Source organism: Adiantum capillus-veneris, chromosome 12 (genome assembly GCF_014529385.1).
Source record: "Adiantum capillus-veneris isolate H3 chromosome 12, ASM1452938v2, whole genome shotgun sequence".
In the NCBI taxonomy this organism is placed as follows: Eukaryota; Viridiplantae; Streptophyta; class Polypodiopsida; order Polypodiales; family Pteridaceae; genus Adiantum; species Adiantum capillus-veneris.
In genome coordinates, this window is record NC_140942.1 from 93,295,453 (window position 1) to 93,310,120 (window position 14,668).

A 14,668-nucleotide genomic window follows, 5' to 3' on the forward strand; every position below is an offset into this window, starting at 1 on the left:
ATCTTGACATGAGCATTGTAATCTTTAGGATTGACACATTAACGTAAGCTCCATCTCCTCCCCTATGGTACAACTAGCTTGCAAGTAATTGAAAGCTCCCAACTTTAAAATCGCTCTTCTTTGTTCAATCAAGGTCTTCTCTGAATTCATTTTAGCAAAATTCATGATCCAGACGACCATCAAGGAACCCATTCAATGTTAAAAAGTTATACATCTTGAAAACTGTCATATATACCTACATGAGCTTTACCAACAATTATGGTCAGCTCCTCGTTGCATAGTACCCTTTTTGGACTACTAAATTAGAAAGTAATATGAGAAATCCCCTAACAATCCTCCTTATGTTGTGTGGTTTGATCACCAAATACAACAATGCTTGACTACTTGTTTTTCATTAGATAGTGCTTAAACTTTTTAATAGCATAAACCATGCATAGGAATTTTGTAATTCTTTTCCACATTGTTTAGCTATCTATTAGTGTAAAAAATAGGAAAATCCATATTCCCAGCTCCAGGTTGAGCTAATATGTAGTGTACTTCATAAACAATGGTACCTTACATGGTAAAATTGTCAAGATTTAGAGAGAGAGAGAGAGAGAGAGAAATGAAGATAATTTTTGTGTCATAGAAACTATCCCAAGAGACCTCAAAAGAATATATTTTGAGCTTGATACTCAAGAGGAAGAGGGGGGGGGGATCACTTATAGAAAAAAAAACGTTCATACAAGCTAGTACTTGATTGTTTCTTTAAAGCCAAATGGTTTTATACCATTGAAGAAGCATGTGGCCCTTGGAAGAGTCTTTTCTACATTGGGAGTGGTCTATCTAATTGAGAGGAGAATCAAAACATACCATGGCACTTATGATAAAACGAGATAATATATCTTGGGTTTGAAATAGATGGGACAAGTGGCATTCCATAACAAGCTTAGATCCAATGTTGCAATTGACTAGCTCACTTTGATTTTTGTAGCCATCCAAAGCTTAAAAACACAATAAAAATATGGGACTCCAATGAATTTTTCCCCTTGCTCGCTTTTGGTTGCTCGTTGTCCGCTCGTTAAATGATAGCACCCCTTTTTATGTAACCCTGAGACTGCATGAATTTGTCGAATTTTTGATACCACTGTCTTGAACCTTGCTTAAAGCCATAGATTTCATTTTTAAGTCTACAAACCAATTTTGCCCTCGTTCGCTTTTGGGTTGCACATACAAAATCCTCTGGTTGTTGCATGTAGACATGTTCATCCAGATCCCCGTGAAGAAATGTTGTGTTCACGTCTATTTGGAAAAGTTCCATGTCCTGGATAGCAACCAAGCCAAGCACACTGCAAAGTGTAATCATCTTGACTACTGGAGAGAAAATCTCATCAAAATCCACACCTTTTTGCTGCTTGAAACCCTTGGCAATTAGACGAGTCTTGTATCTAGGCTCAAGATCTTCTATTGTATACTTCTTCTTGTATACCCACTTGCAAGGTAAAGCATTTTTGCCTTTTGGTAATTTAACCAAATCCCATGTCTCATTAGACACAATTGAATTGTATTCTGATTGCATAGCCTGCTTCCACTTAACGCTATCAACCATTTGTATGGATTTTTTGTAGCAGGTTGGCTCTCCACTGTTAGTGCCCAAAATGTGGTGTATACCTGGCTCAAACCGCTCGGGTGCACACAATACTCTTACAAAGCATCTCAATGCCTGACTGCTAGAATCTGCTCTCTCCTTAGCAATAGTAGTATCTTGCACTTGAGGATTAAGTGCAACACTACTGAACTGAGCTGGTTCGGAGGCTACATCCTCAAAATGAACGTGTCTATACTCAACTTCTTTGATGGGCTTCTTGTGCATTTTTTAATCATTGAAAATCACGTGTGAGCTACGAATGACTTTGTTGGATTTTGGGTGCCAAAGACGATAGCCCATCTTTCCATTTGCACCATAGCTGATAAAAATTCATTTGTGATCTAGGATCTAACTTGCAACAGAGTTCTTTGGGCATGTGTACATATGCCTCACATCCAAATACACATAAATGCTCATAGCTTGGCATTTTCCTAGTCCGTAATTTATCTGGAATTTTGAAATTCAAAGGAGAACTAGGTCATCTATTGATGATGTGCACTGCTATTAGAACAGCTTCCCCCCAAAACTCTGGAGTAAGCTTTCTCCATAGAAATCATAGAGATACTCACTCTTGAATGGTGCAATTCATTCTTTCAGCTATCCCACTTTGTGCAAATGTGTATAAAGCAGTAAATTGCAGACAAATGTGAAGGAGTACGAGCGGAAGTGCGACGCGAGAGAGAGTGCGAGAAGAAGAGCACAACGATATGGTGAACTCGCTCTACTGTAATGTGTAGAGCATAGTGAGTTCTTATTAGGTTTTTACAAAAGAATATGTGTACATACCTGGCGGCCCGTCCACTTACCTAGGCGACCACATTGGGCTTTATACCCCAACAACCTCCCACTTAAAGTCCAATGTGGTACTTTAAGTGTGAGAGAAGCTACTATACAAGCTAATATACAAGAGATGTAGAGAAGTGATGTACTACCCTACACCTAACTGCTTGCGAAAATGCGCAAAGCTCTTTGAGGGAAGTCCTTTTGTAAGTAGATCAGCAGGATTTTCTATGGTGTGAACTTTGACAAGCTGAAATTGCTTATCCTCGAGCATTTCCCTGATGAAATGATACTTCACATCCACATGCTTTGTCTTTGAGTGATAAACTGGATTGCGAGCCAATTGTATAGCACTTTGACTATCACAATATAACACAGGCATCTCTTCTTTGATTCCCAAGTCTGTTACTAGTCGATTAATCCAAATTGATTCTTTGCATGCCTGTGATGCTGCAACATATTCAGCCTCTGTAGTAGACTGAGTAACACAATCTTGTAATCTAGAACGCCATGATACTGCTCCACCAGCCAATGTAAAGACATACCCTGACGTAGACCTTCGGTTGTCTAAGTCACCTGCATAATCTGAGTCTGTAAAACCCTTTACACTTAGCTCCTGACTCCCATAGCATATACGCATACTCTTTGTAGCTTTCAGGTATCTCAATATTCCTTTCACTGCCTCCCAATGTTTCTTGCCTGGGTTTGACATGTATCGACTTACTACTCCCACTGCAAATGCAATGTCTGGGCGAGTAGCAATCATTGAATACATCAAACTACCCACTGCAAACGCATATGGAATCTTATCCATTTCAGCCTGTTCTTCCTCAGACACAGGACAATCTTGTTTGCTAAGTTTCACATATGGTGGCAATGGAACACTCAGTGCCTTTCCCTTCTCCATATTGAAACGTTGCAAAACCTTGTCAATATACTCTGTTTGAGATAACCAAATCAACTTCTTTGATATGTCTCTCTCAATGCGCATACCAAGTATATGACTTGCCTCACCCATGTCTTTCATGTCAAACGATTTTGCCATCTTTGACTTCAAAGCTGAAATTTCTTCCAAGTGCTTGCCAGCAATCAACATGTCATCCACATACAAAATAAGGATCAGCCAACTACCATCCTTAGCCTTCTTTGTATATAAACAGTGATCGAACCCACTACGTTTGTAGCCTTGAGAAAGTATAAACTTGTGGAATTTATGGTACCATGCCCTCGGTGATTGTTTTAAGCCATAAAGACTCTTTAACAACTGGCATACCCAATCTTCCTTGCCTTTCTCAACAAACCCTTCTGGTTGCTGCATGTAAATTTCCACATCTAAATCACCATGCAAGAACGCTGTCTTGACATCCATTTGGTGCAACACCAAATCTAATATGGCAACCAATGCAAGAAAGCATCTCAATGTAGTCATCTTGACCACCGGAGAGAAGACTTCCTCAAAGTCAATGCCTTGTTCGTGCTTAAAGCCCTTGGCAACAAGCCTTGCTTTGTACTTTGGCTGACTATCATGAGCGGTGATCTTATACCTGTAAACCCATTTACAAGGTAGAGCCTTTTTGCCCTATGGTAATTTAACTAGCTTCCATGTCTTGTTTTTATGCAGAGTTGTCATCTCTGACTGCATGGCCAATTGCCAATTCCCGGAGTCCTTCATTTGCACTGCTTCCTTGTAACATGAAGGCTCATTGCAATCAGTCAACATGACATAGTTCATAGATGGAACAAACCTATCAGGAGGTCTCGTGACACGTCCAGATCTATGCACAATAGGTGGCTCAAGCTCAGCCACAACCTGTGGTTCCACTCTATCCTGTCCTTGCTCCTCTTGAGCCCTGACATTTTGTCTTGCACGTGCAGGTCCATCTTCTTGGAAGACAACTCTTCTAATCTCCTCAACCCTCTCTGGTTTAGAATGATATTTGGACTCATTAAAGTGAACATCATTGCTGCGGACAACATTTCTGGATTCGGGATCCCAAAGTCTGTACCCCATCTCACCAGAATTACCATAGCCTAGAAAGATGCACTTTCTACTCTTTGGCTCAAGTTTGTTCCTAAATTCCTTTGGAACGTGAGTATATGCCTCACAGCCAAAGACTCTGAGATGCTTGTATGAGGGCATTTTGCCTGACCATACCATCTCTGGCACTGAATCCTTCTGCAAAACCTTGCTAGGAGATCTATTTACAAGATGAACAGCTGTTGATACAGCTTCAGCCCAAAACCCATTTGGCAGCTGTGCATTAGACAACATACTTCTGACCTTCTCTTGTATGGTCCTATTCATCCCCTCAGCAACACCATTTTGTGGAGGATTGTAAGGAGCAGTTTGTTCACGTTTTATACCTTTGACTCACAAAAGTCCTGAAAGGCCTTTGAAACATACTCTCCACCATTGTCAGTGCGTAAGCATTTAAGCTTCTTGCCACTCTGATTCTCCACAAGTGTCACAAACCAGAACGAGACAAGATTTCCATTCCCTTCTTGGACATATGTCCTAACCGGCTATGCCACAAAGAAACGTTCGGCTGCTCGGTTACATTGATTACATTTTTAGAGACATTTGATACATAAATTATGTAAAGTCCTCCATACTTTACTCCATGTGCTACTGTCATAGAACCCTTGGATATCTTCTACATGTTCTGTCCAAAAGTGGTGACGTAGCCAGCATCATCAAGTAAACCTGTGCTGATCAAGCTCTTTGTAATTGCGGGAACATGTCTCACATTATTCAGCGTGAAAGAAGAGCCATTCTGAAACTTCAATTGAACATCTCTAACACCTAAGATCTCACATGTCTGCCCATTGCCTAGCCAAACATGATCTTTAGTGGTCACATAAGAAGTAAACCACTCCTTGTTTGGAGACACATGAAGTGATGCCCCTGAGTCTATAATCCAGTCACTCAGTGCATTTCCATCAGATGCTGTAAGAAGAGCTGAGTCCATTGTATTCTTCAAGAAGTAGATGTCTCCTGACACTAGACTGTCGTCCTCTGCAACAGTGTTTGTCACATTTACTTCTTGAATCTTCACTGAGGACTTGTTCTTCTCACCATGGTCTTCAGCTTTCTCTTTGCCTTTTTCTGCTTTCCATTCTCTGCAGTCTCTTTTCATGTGACCCTTCTTGCCACAATGGTAGCATTCTATGTCACTCTTGCCTTTAGCACTGCGGGACTTGCTACGAGACTGATTCCTCTTTCCACCTTTGTACTTTTCTTTGGTCCTTCCCCTGACAAATAAGGCTGTTCCTTTGCCTTTGTCCATTGTCTTTCTATTGGTTTCTTCAGTAAGCAGACTTCCTTCTACACTTGCTATGTTCAAACCATCTGGAGGTGCAGAATTACTCAAAGCTGTGCGAAAAGTGTCCCAACTTTTCGGTAATGTGATCAACAGGAACATAGCTCTAACAGGTTCATCAAACTTGACACCTTGAGCTGACAACTGACTATAGATTGTGTTGAATTCATTCAGATGATTGGACATAGGTGTCCCTTCTTTCATCTTCAAGTCAACAAGCTTCTTAAGCCAGTATACCTGTGAAGCTGCACTCTGCTTCTCATAAATATCACTCAGCTTTAACCATGCTTGATAAGCCGACATCTCGTCTGCTACATTGAAGTAAACGCTTTCTGCCAAAGTCAGCATAATGGTAGAAAGTGCCAATTCATCCATTTCGTTCCATTCATCTTCGTCCATATCTTCTGGTTTTATCCCCTTGAGCTTTATAGGTTTTATCTGCTTCTTTTGTACCAACACGTGCCAAATCTTCTTCTTCCACAATGGGAAATTGGTTCCATCCAGCTTCTTGATATTGTAAAGAGCAGTGTCCTGTGATCCAGCCATAGCTACGCTTCACAGTGGTTTACTTTCCTGGGAAAAATTCGGCAGAGTTTCCCTTGTAAACTGACCTCTGAACCAATATCAACCTGTCAAATGAACCAAGAAAGCTTCAGATTCTCCATAAATTTTGGCAGAGTCTCCTTTGTAAAATGGCTCTGGTGTACTCAAAAACAGCTCAAAAAACACTGTCTCTCTGACACTGTAAGCTGTGGGTAAACCTGTCATGCACCTGTACTGTCTCTGACTGTCCTGTCACTGTCCTGTAAGCATAGACTGTGACAATGCCTCAACGGAAGTAAAGCAAAGATGCAATCCCAACTGCCTAACTCACAGTCAATACATCCTAGCTGCCTATCTAAGGGTGCTCGAGGGATCGCTCCAAGACGTGTATCACCGAAAGGATCTCAACATTCGAGAATCCCCTAGCTCAATAAAACCTCACTCAACCCTCAACAAAGGCTGCAGTAAATCTGACAGTACATAGACTTCCCACAAAGTCATACATCCACAAATTTCCCACTGTATGCTGTAACCGCTGCGGCGGTTGTTTGCTGCGTGACTCACAACCAGCAAACCCTCAACAGACATACACCATCTCTGACAATACATACCATGTGGAAGTACCTACAATGTCAAGATGAAATCTGGAATATCAAGCAGCAAACATAAGCTACCTGATGAACTAGTGGATGTCGCCTACAGTCTGTGTGTAGATGCGCCTGTGTCGTATGTGACACGCCTCCAAGAACTGTGATCCGTCCTTCGATGTGTAGACAGCCACAAATCAACACTCTGGGAGTGTCGATATCCTCAGCACCTGCAGTCGTAGGCCGAAAACCCCAAATTTGCAGAGTCGGATCTGCACCCGTCAAGACCACGTAGTCGAAAATGACCTGCACAGACCTTTGTCGAAGCCGAACGGTGGCTGAAATGACCTCAGAATGAAATTCTGACAAAACCAAGCCCTTCGAGCTCTCCCACGAGATTTGGGGCCGTGTCTTTGCCTGTCGAATTTCACTCCAATCTGAGTTGGTGACTCTAGCCTCCTGCAGTGCTGCCCCGAGCCTCGATCTGAGCTCTGATACCAGTTGAAGGAGTACGAGCGGAAGTGCGACGCGAGACAGAGTGCGAGAAGAAGAGCACGATGATATGGTGAACTCGCTCTACTGTAATGTGTAGAGCATAGTGAGTTCTTATTAGGTTTTTACAAAAGAATATGTGTACATACCTGGCGGCCCGCCCACTTACCTGGGCGACCACATTGGGCTTTATACCCCAACAAAATGCCTCTTCGATTGCAAAAATCTTTGAACTCTATGGAGACATATTCTCCACCATTGTCCGTGCAAAAAGCTTCGAGATTTTTCCCTAATTGGTTCTCAACCATGGCGAGGAATTTTTGGAACGTAGAAAAGACCTCTTATATACTTACGCTTAGGGAGATACACCCACACCTTTCTGGTAGAATCATCTATGAAGGTGAGAAGGTAGTTTGCCCCCCGTAGAGTTTTATGTGGCATTGGACCACACAAATCACTATGCACTAAGGTTAGGGGTTTGCCTAGTTTCTTGTTCAGTGGTGAAGATGTCAAATTAGTTTGTTTGCCGTATAGACAATGATCACATAGTGGAAAGTCCATGTAATCTAACACAAGTAAGTAGCCAAAACGCTGAAGTGTTTTCATTCCCGTTTGGCTAATACACCCTAGCCGGCTATGCCACAACCTCGGGACAACTTTGATAAAACCCTATATACGACTCATATTAGGGAATATGACCCCCCTTTCTACTCTTATACGATAATTAATGCAAAAAACTATCATACCCCTATCTTACATATAAAATTTAGGTCTCACATGATCTAACTAAGTAAAACTAGTCAAAGAGCATGTAGCATAGTGATTGGCAATGTACAAAGGAACCACTTCTGTTGATACCTAGATGTACCCGCAATGTTTCTTAGTTTGACTTTCAAACTATGTGCATGTTCAGCATGTACTCTAGCTACTTGTACAATTTGGACCCATTTAAATTACTCAAAACACATGGCTATAAAGTTGTGTTAGGTTCTCTGTGTAAATTTGCATCTATACAAGCTCTTTATGGCTTTCATCCCTCAACAAATGAACTATAATCACAAAACAAGCAATTGATACAAAACAGTGTTAGTTCTTGAATGTATCTTTGTAGCTATTGACTCACAAGTTTGAGGGAAGGCACTTTTGGGAAGCCATGATTTTGAACCACAAAAAAAACTTCCTCTCATTTTCCCCTTCCTTACCCCATAAATATGATACCCCCTCCCTTATTTTTAAGCTTGGGAGAAAAATTATTGGGGGCCTGCCCCTAACTTATACGTTTATGTAACTTGTAAAAAAAAACCCCTCCCCTGCACTTACGTGGTGTGGTAAGTTTTCCATGGTGAATCCCCCGGGGCCACAACTCAGTAGATAGCAGCTCGGCAACATAGATAGAGTGTTTGTTGACACTCAAAACAAACATGGAGTACAAGGATCCATTTTTAAACCTTTCATTATGACAAGGTTGTTCTTGCAGGTCAGCCAAGAACAATTACCAAAAACTATAGTGTAGCCAAGATCATCCAATTTCCCTATAAAAAGAAAGATCTTTTTAAGCTTGGACACATGTCTGACATTTTGCAACACAGAAGTAGTTCCATTATGCATCTGAAGTTTCACATCACCAATGTCAATAATGTCAAGCTCGTAGGGATCACCAAGCTTGACTATGCCATGCATGGCTGCATAAGAGAAAAACCACTCTCTATGCGGTGTGACATGAAAACTTGCACCAGAATCAAGAATCCAATTCTATGCATAGCCCTCATCCTGTGCAACTAAAGCATCTGGAGTAAGATCTGCAGTGAAAATGAGAACATCTAAGGGATCTGTTGTCACCTCTGCATGAATCTTTGTTGGCATAATGATCATCACTGGAGGAGGAGCATCCTCTACTGTAGTGGTAGGTATGGGAGACTCAACCACATTGAACTCCTCAATATTTATTGTACTTTTGTCTTTGTTAGAATTATCTTTTTGCATGTTTTTTTTATCTCTTAGAAAACTGCGACAATCCTTTTTGTAATGGACCTTTTTGCGGCAGTAGTAACACTTGACATTTCTAGTACTACGGTCTCTACTTGAGTTCCTGTGTTTGCTAGGACTACGAGGATTTTGCTCTCTACTTTTTCTTTTTTACTTGTTCTTGTCACGGCATCTTGTCTTCGTTGAACTACCAGCCATATATGCATCTCCATGACTAGCACAGTTGAGAGATTTACGTCAAATTTCTTCAGTGAGCAACGCATCGGTGACAACATTGAACACTAACTTGCCATTCAGATCAGAATTGCTAACGGTTGTGCAAAAGATGTCCCATGAAATGGTAGAGAACTTAACAATAATATAGACTTGAGTTCATCATCAAACTCATTAAAAGCCTTGAGATGTCAATTGACTGAACAAGGAGTTGAACTCAAGAGGATCACTGCTTATACACAAAGAGATTGAATGATGGTTCTTTAATCATCTTGACCTTGTATGTAGATGATATGCTTATCCTAGGCCAATCAATTGATGGGATCAATCAGTTGAAAAATATGCTAAGCACTCAGTTTTCCATGAAAGATTTTGGGAAATGCCAATCACTTTCTTGGTATGCAAATCAAGAGAGACATGCAACGTGGAATTCTTGAATTGTCTCAAGAAAAGTACATCCACAAAGTCTTGCAATGTTTTAGTATGCAGGGGGGGGAAGTCATTGAGTACCCCAATGCAAGAATACTCCAAACTTAGCAAGGAATATTCTCCCAAAACAGTTGCTGAGAAAGAGGAAATGGCGAAAGTGCCATATTCTTCAGTAGCTGGCAATTTGATGTACACTATGGTAGCCATAAGACCATACATTGCACATGCAATGGGAGTGGTTAGTAGGTATGTGGAAAACCCTGGCAAGAAGAATTGGGAAGTAGTAAAGAAAATCCTCAGCTATTTGAAGGGTACAACTAGCAAGTGTTTACGCTTCAAAAACATCGATGCATCTATTGTAGGTTACACTGATGTGGATTATACAAGTTGTGTTGATTATAGAAGATCCACATATGGCTATGTGTTTATGCTTGTTGAAGAAGCTATCTCTTGGAGATTGTGTCGCTATTGGCCCACCATGACCTCCAAGTGGGAGGTTGTTGGGGTGTAGGCCATGTGGCCATGGGAAACCGCCCTTATTTACTTTTTTCCCTGATCAATATAGGGAGAGAAAGTGAGAGGTTTGACCACTCTCTATCACTTTCCTCTCCAATAACCTAAAGTGTTGTGTATCATCTACTTCCCCCTTCTCCTTCTATCTCTTGCACACTCCACACACCAGCACTACACGCACTATCAACTTCTGTAGTTGTTGCACAAGTTGCAGGTTGGGTGCTAACAATACACAAGTAAAGTGTACAAACCTTTTCTCCATTGGAAACCACCAAAGATCCTTTTGAGATCTTCCACCATTTTTTTTTTAATGCAATGTTGTGACCTTCAACGTCCAATTGTCCTATAGAGATCAAATTTTTGCGAAGAAAAGAAACATGGCTAACATCTTTAAGCTTCCATTCATTTCCATTAGCAACTTTGAGACAAATTGTACCTTTGTCGACAATTTCACAAGCTTCATCATCTCCCAAGTATACATACCCAAAATTACCTTTGTTGTAATCTTGGAAATGTTGCTTGTGCGGTGTTGCATGGAATGAAGCCCCAAAATCTATTATCGAGGAATTAGACACATTGTCTAATGAGAGAATTAGAGCATCTTGCTCTACTTTACGTGCCACATTGGCCTCCGATGTTGGCTTGTTGTCTTGAGACTCTGAATCCTTCTTCTTCTTGGACCAGCAATCCTTCTTGATGTGGCCCTTCTTACCGCAACCGTAGTTCCAATATTCAAAAAGTGACTTTGTGCATGACTTGCTCCGCCTTGAGTAATCATGACCCTTTGGTTTTGAATCTCTCTTTAGGTCTTCCTCTTATTTCCACTGATAGTGCAACATTTGATGATTCACATGTACTTCTTCTTCGCATTTCCTTGCTTAAGAGAACACCCACAACATCATTAAACTTAAGCGTATTTGTGCCAGAGATAGAGTTACTTACAGCCATCACAAGGTTGTCCCAACTATTAGGTAGAGATGATAGTATAAGGAGAGCTCACACTTTATCATTGAAATTGACTTTCACCAATCGAAGTTGACTTATGTGTTAAATTCATTTAGGTGTTTTGAAACTAAACCATTCTCTGGCATCTTTAGATTAAACAAGCGCTTCATAAGAAATACCTTATTGGAGGCCGATGGTATCTTGTAGAGGTTGTCAAGTGACTTCATCAAGTCCTCCATGGTCTTCATCTCCAAAACGTTCAAGGCCATCACTGACGCCAAGCTTAGCCGGATTGTTCATAATGCCTTTTAGTCAAGAACAATCTATTCTTCATTTTCTATCATTGCAGGCTTCTTTGCAAGACCGCCTAGTGGCAAATAGAGGTCCTGCTAGTAGAAATAGTCTACAATCTGCATCTTCCAGTGTTGGTAGCTAATGCCATTGAACTTCTTGATCTTGAGCTTCCCTTCCTCCACCATTACTCCCACTCAATTCAAGGAATCCTTTCCTTGAGATTCTTAATACGAGCAATCCTTTCTCTGATACCATTTGTTAGGAAATAGGATGCACTAGCTAAGTAGATAGTAGAGTAGCTTACTTAATGGAGAGAGACAATATTTCACATATGAGATATTATAGAGTAGAGAGGGAGAGGGAGAGAGAGAGAGAGAGAGAGAGAGAGAGAGAGAGAGAGAGAGAGAGCACAATATACGTGGTTCACCCAATGTGGGCTACGTCCACAGGAAAGCAGCCACTTAATGGCTTTATTACTTTAAACAAGAAGTAAATTACAAAGGGATTATACGCGTTTGGAGCTCCCGCCTTGCTTCACCTCACACCCACCTTGTTGCATCAACTTCACAATGCACCATAATGCTTCACCTCTTCAATCCATTTTGTGTGTAGAAGTGGCCTCCTTTTATAGGCCAAAAGGGTTGCCCTCTCTCATGAGAGGCAGCCGTGTGTAGCCGCCCTTGTGTAGACAAGTCCAAGTTGGATTCTCCAATGCATCCATGTGTGGCTGCCCTTGAGAAGACAAGTCCACCTTGAAATTGGCCACCGGCCATCGGCCAACCGACCAGCCATTTTTCAACCACTTTTTGGCTACCGTTCAGCCTAATATTCTAGCAAAAAGAAATATTTTGGTGTGGAAATTTTTCTAGCTTGAGACTGGCCATGGAAATTTTGGTTTTTCGGTGAGTGCTTTTTCTTCATGCACGATGGCTTCTCTTCATAATGGGAGCCTTACAAATGTAAGTTTTTAATATTGAAAATTACAAGGGGTAAATCAGGCTCCATACTTAACAATCCACCCCCTCTGAACCTGCACAACCTCCGGTCTGTGTCAAGTGGTCTTCAATCTGCATCTGCTATAAGCACTTTAAGCTCTTTGTCATCAAGCTCACATAACTACTGGTGTAAGTACATGCAAAACAATATAAGGTTTAAACATTGTCACTAATAGTCTCATTTTATCATTTGGTAACTACCCATCACAAATATTTGAACCATATTTGTCATATCTCCAACACGCCCAATTACAAGATAATCTATGTCCTTTGAATCTGCAACCTGCACTTCAGTAGTGCCTAGATCAAATGGGATAAGAAGGAATTGCCCCAACATTAGAGCAGTATAATACTCACATGGGCATACTTTGCATACATTAAGCAACATCAAACATTTTTTGTTTAGGTATGCTATTCCTGGATCCAACAAAAAGCAACCATTATGCATACCTAAAAGTACTCATCCATATTGAACATACTTTTGAAGATCCCTAGAATCCCCTGGATCAAATCCGATTGAGAGAACATAGCATTGATGGGGCCACAATATACTAGAGCATCACCTGAAGCATAGTGCAGCACCCACATCCCATAAAATTTTGACAAATTTAGCTCGTTATTGGCAAGCATTAAAGGGCACTGACTCCCTTTTACTGGCATCCAAAACATCATTGACATAAGAATCATTATAAATTGTAATATTTAATGTCCTAGTAACTTGTGTGTAGCGGAAAATAGAATGAACATAGTGAGCATTTCATTAGAATAGATTCCTAATGAGATTAACAAGAGTGCTTGGGTGGAGAAAGCAACAAAAAGCATAACACCTAGTTAGATAGCATGAACAATACTTCAAAAGAGAGAGAAATTAAGAAATTGACAACAATTGAGGACCGGATTTGCATGGAGACGGTCCCCCCTCCAAAAGGCTTTGTATTATGGTTTCTCCCATCAGGAGAGACATTTTACAATACAATTTCTTGTGTTCCTTCAATACTAGCTAGTGCAATGAAGATGGAAACTTCATGCACTACACAACACACTTATCAAACACACCATCAATTCCCTCATGGTCTCAAACCCAAGACCTCACACACCTTCGAAGATGGTGAGAGCTAGTGGGGTATGAGAGTAGATTGAGAGGAAGAAGGAGTATTCTTACAAGAAAGATGTACATCTCCTCACATAATCAGTCATATTAGCATAGCTTACCTTAGTAATTAGCATGGTAGAGGAGATGAGCATGCATTGAAGCTTGGCTCTTGGTTGGATTTGCATCACAAAGCCAAGAGTTGTTGGTGTAGGTCTCCCTTCTCACAAGCTTGGAGTAGGTGGTAAGCTTTCCATTAAAGCTTGAGAAGGAGAGAGAGTCTTCTTTACTTCACACATGAGCTAGTGTGAGTGTGTAGGTGATAATGCCTTTGAAAAATCAGTCCCCCTCTCTCTCTTGGTTGACCCCTCTTGCTATTTGCTCTTGCTAGCAACCTATTGGACCTCCCACAGGCTTAGCCAATGGTAATTAAGCAGCATAAGTGATAGTCTTCTGACATGTGTCCCCCTTTCCCCTTTTGTGAGAGCTTTAAGTAATTATTTAATTCAAGTAAACTCTCATTGGACCTCTTTGCCTCCTGGACAATAGGAATCAGGCAAGCCATTGGGCTGATGAATGCTCATTGGTCCCCTTGGGAGACTGTCCAATAGTCTTCTAGAGAGCTTAATTCTTATTGGTTCTTTTATTAAGTGTTTTTAGATTAATTAAACTAGATTTACTCTAGCCTAATTCTCATTGGTCCACCTCCAAGGCCATCCAATAGGAATTGGGTACACCTTGTGGGCATCTGGGCTAAGGAGCTGACATGTATCCCTCATTCCCTTTGTGTGTGTAAAGTGAGCTTGTGTGTGAGAGAGAGAGTTTCTCTCTCATCCCCTACTTGCAAGGCTGGC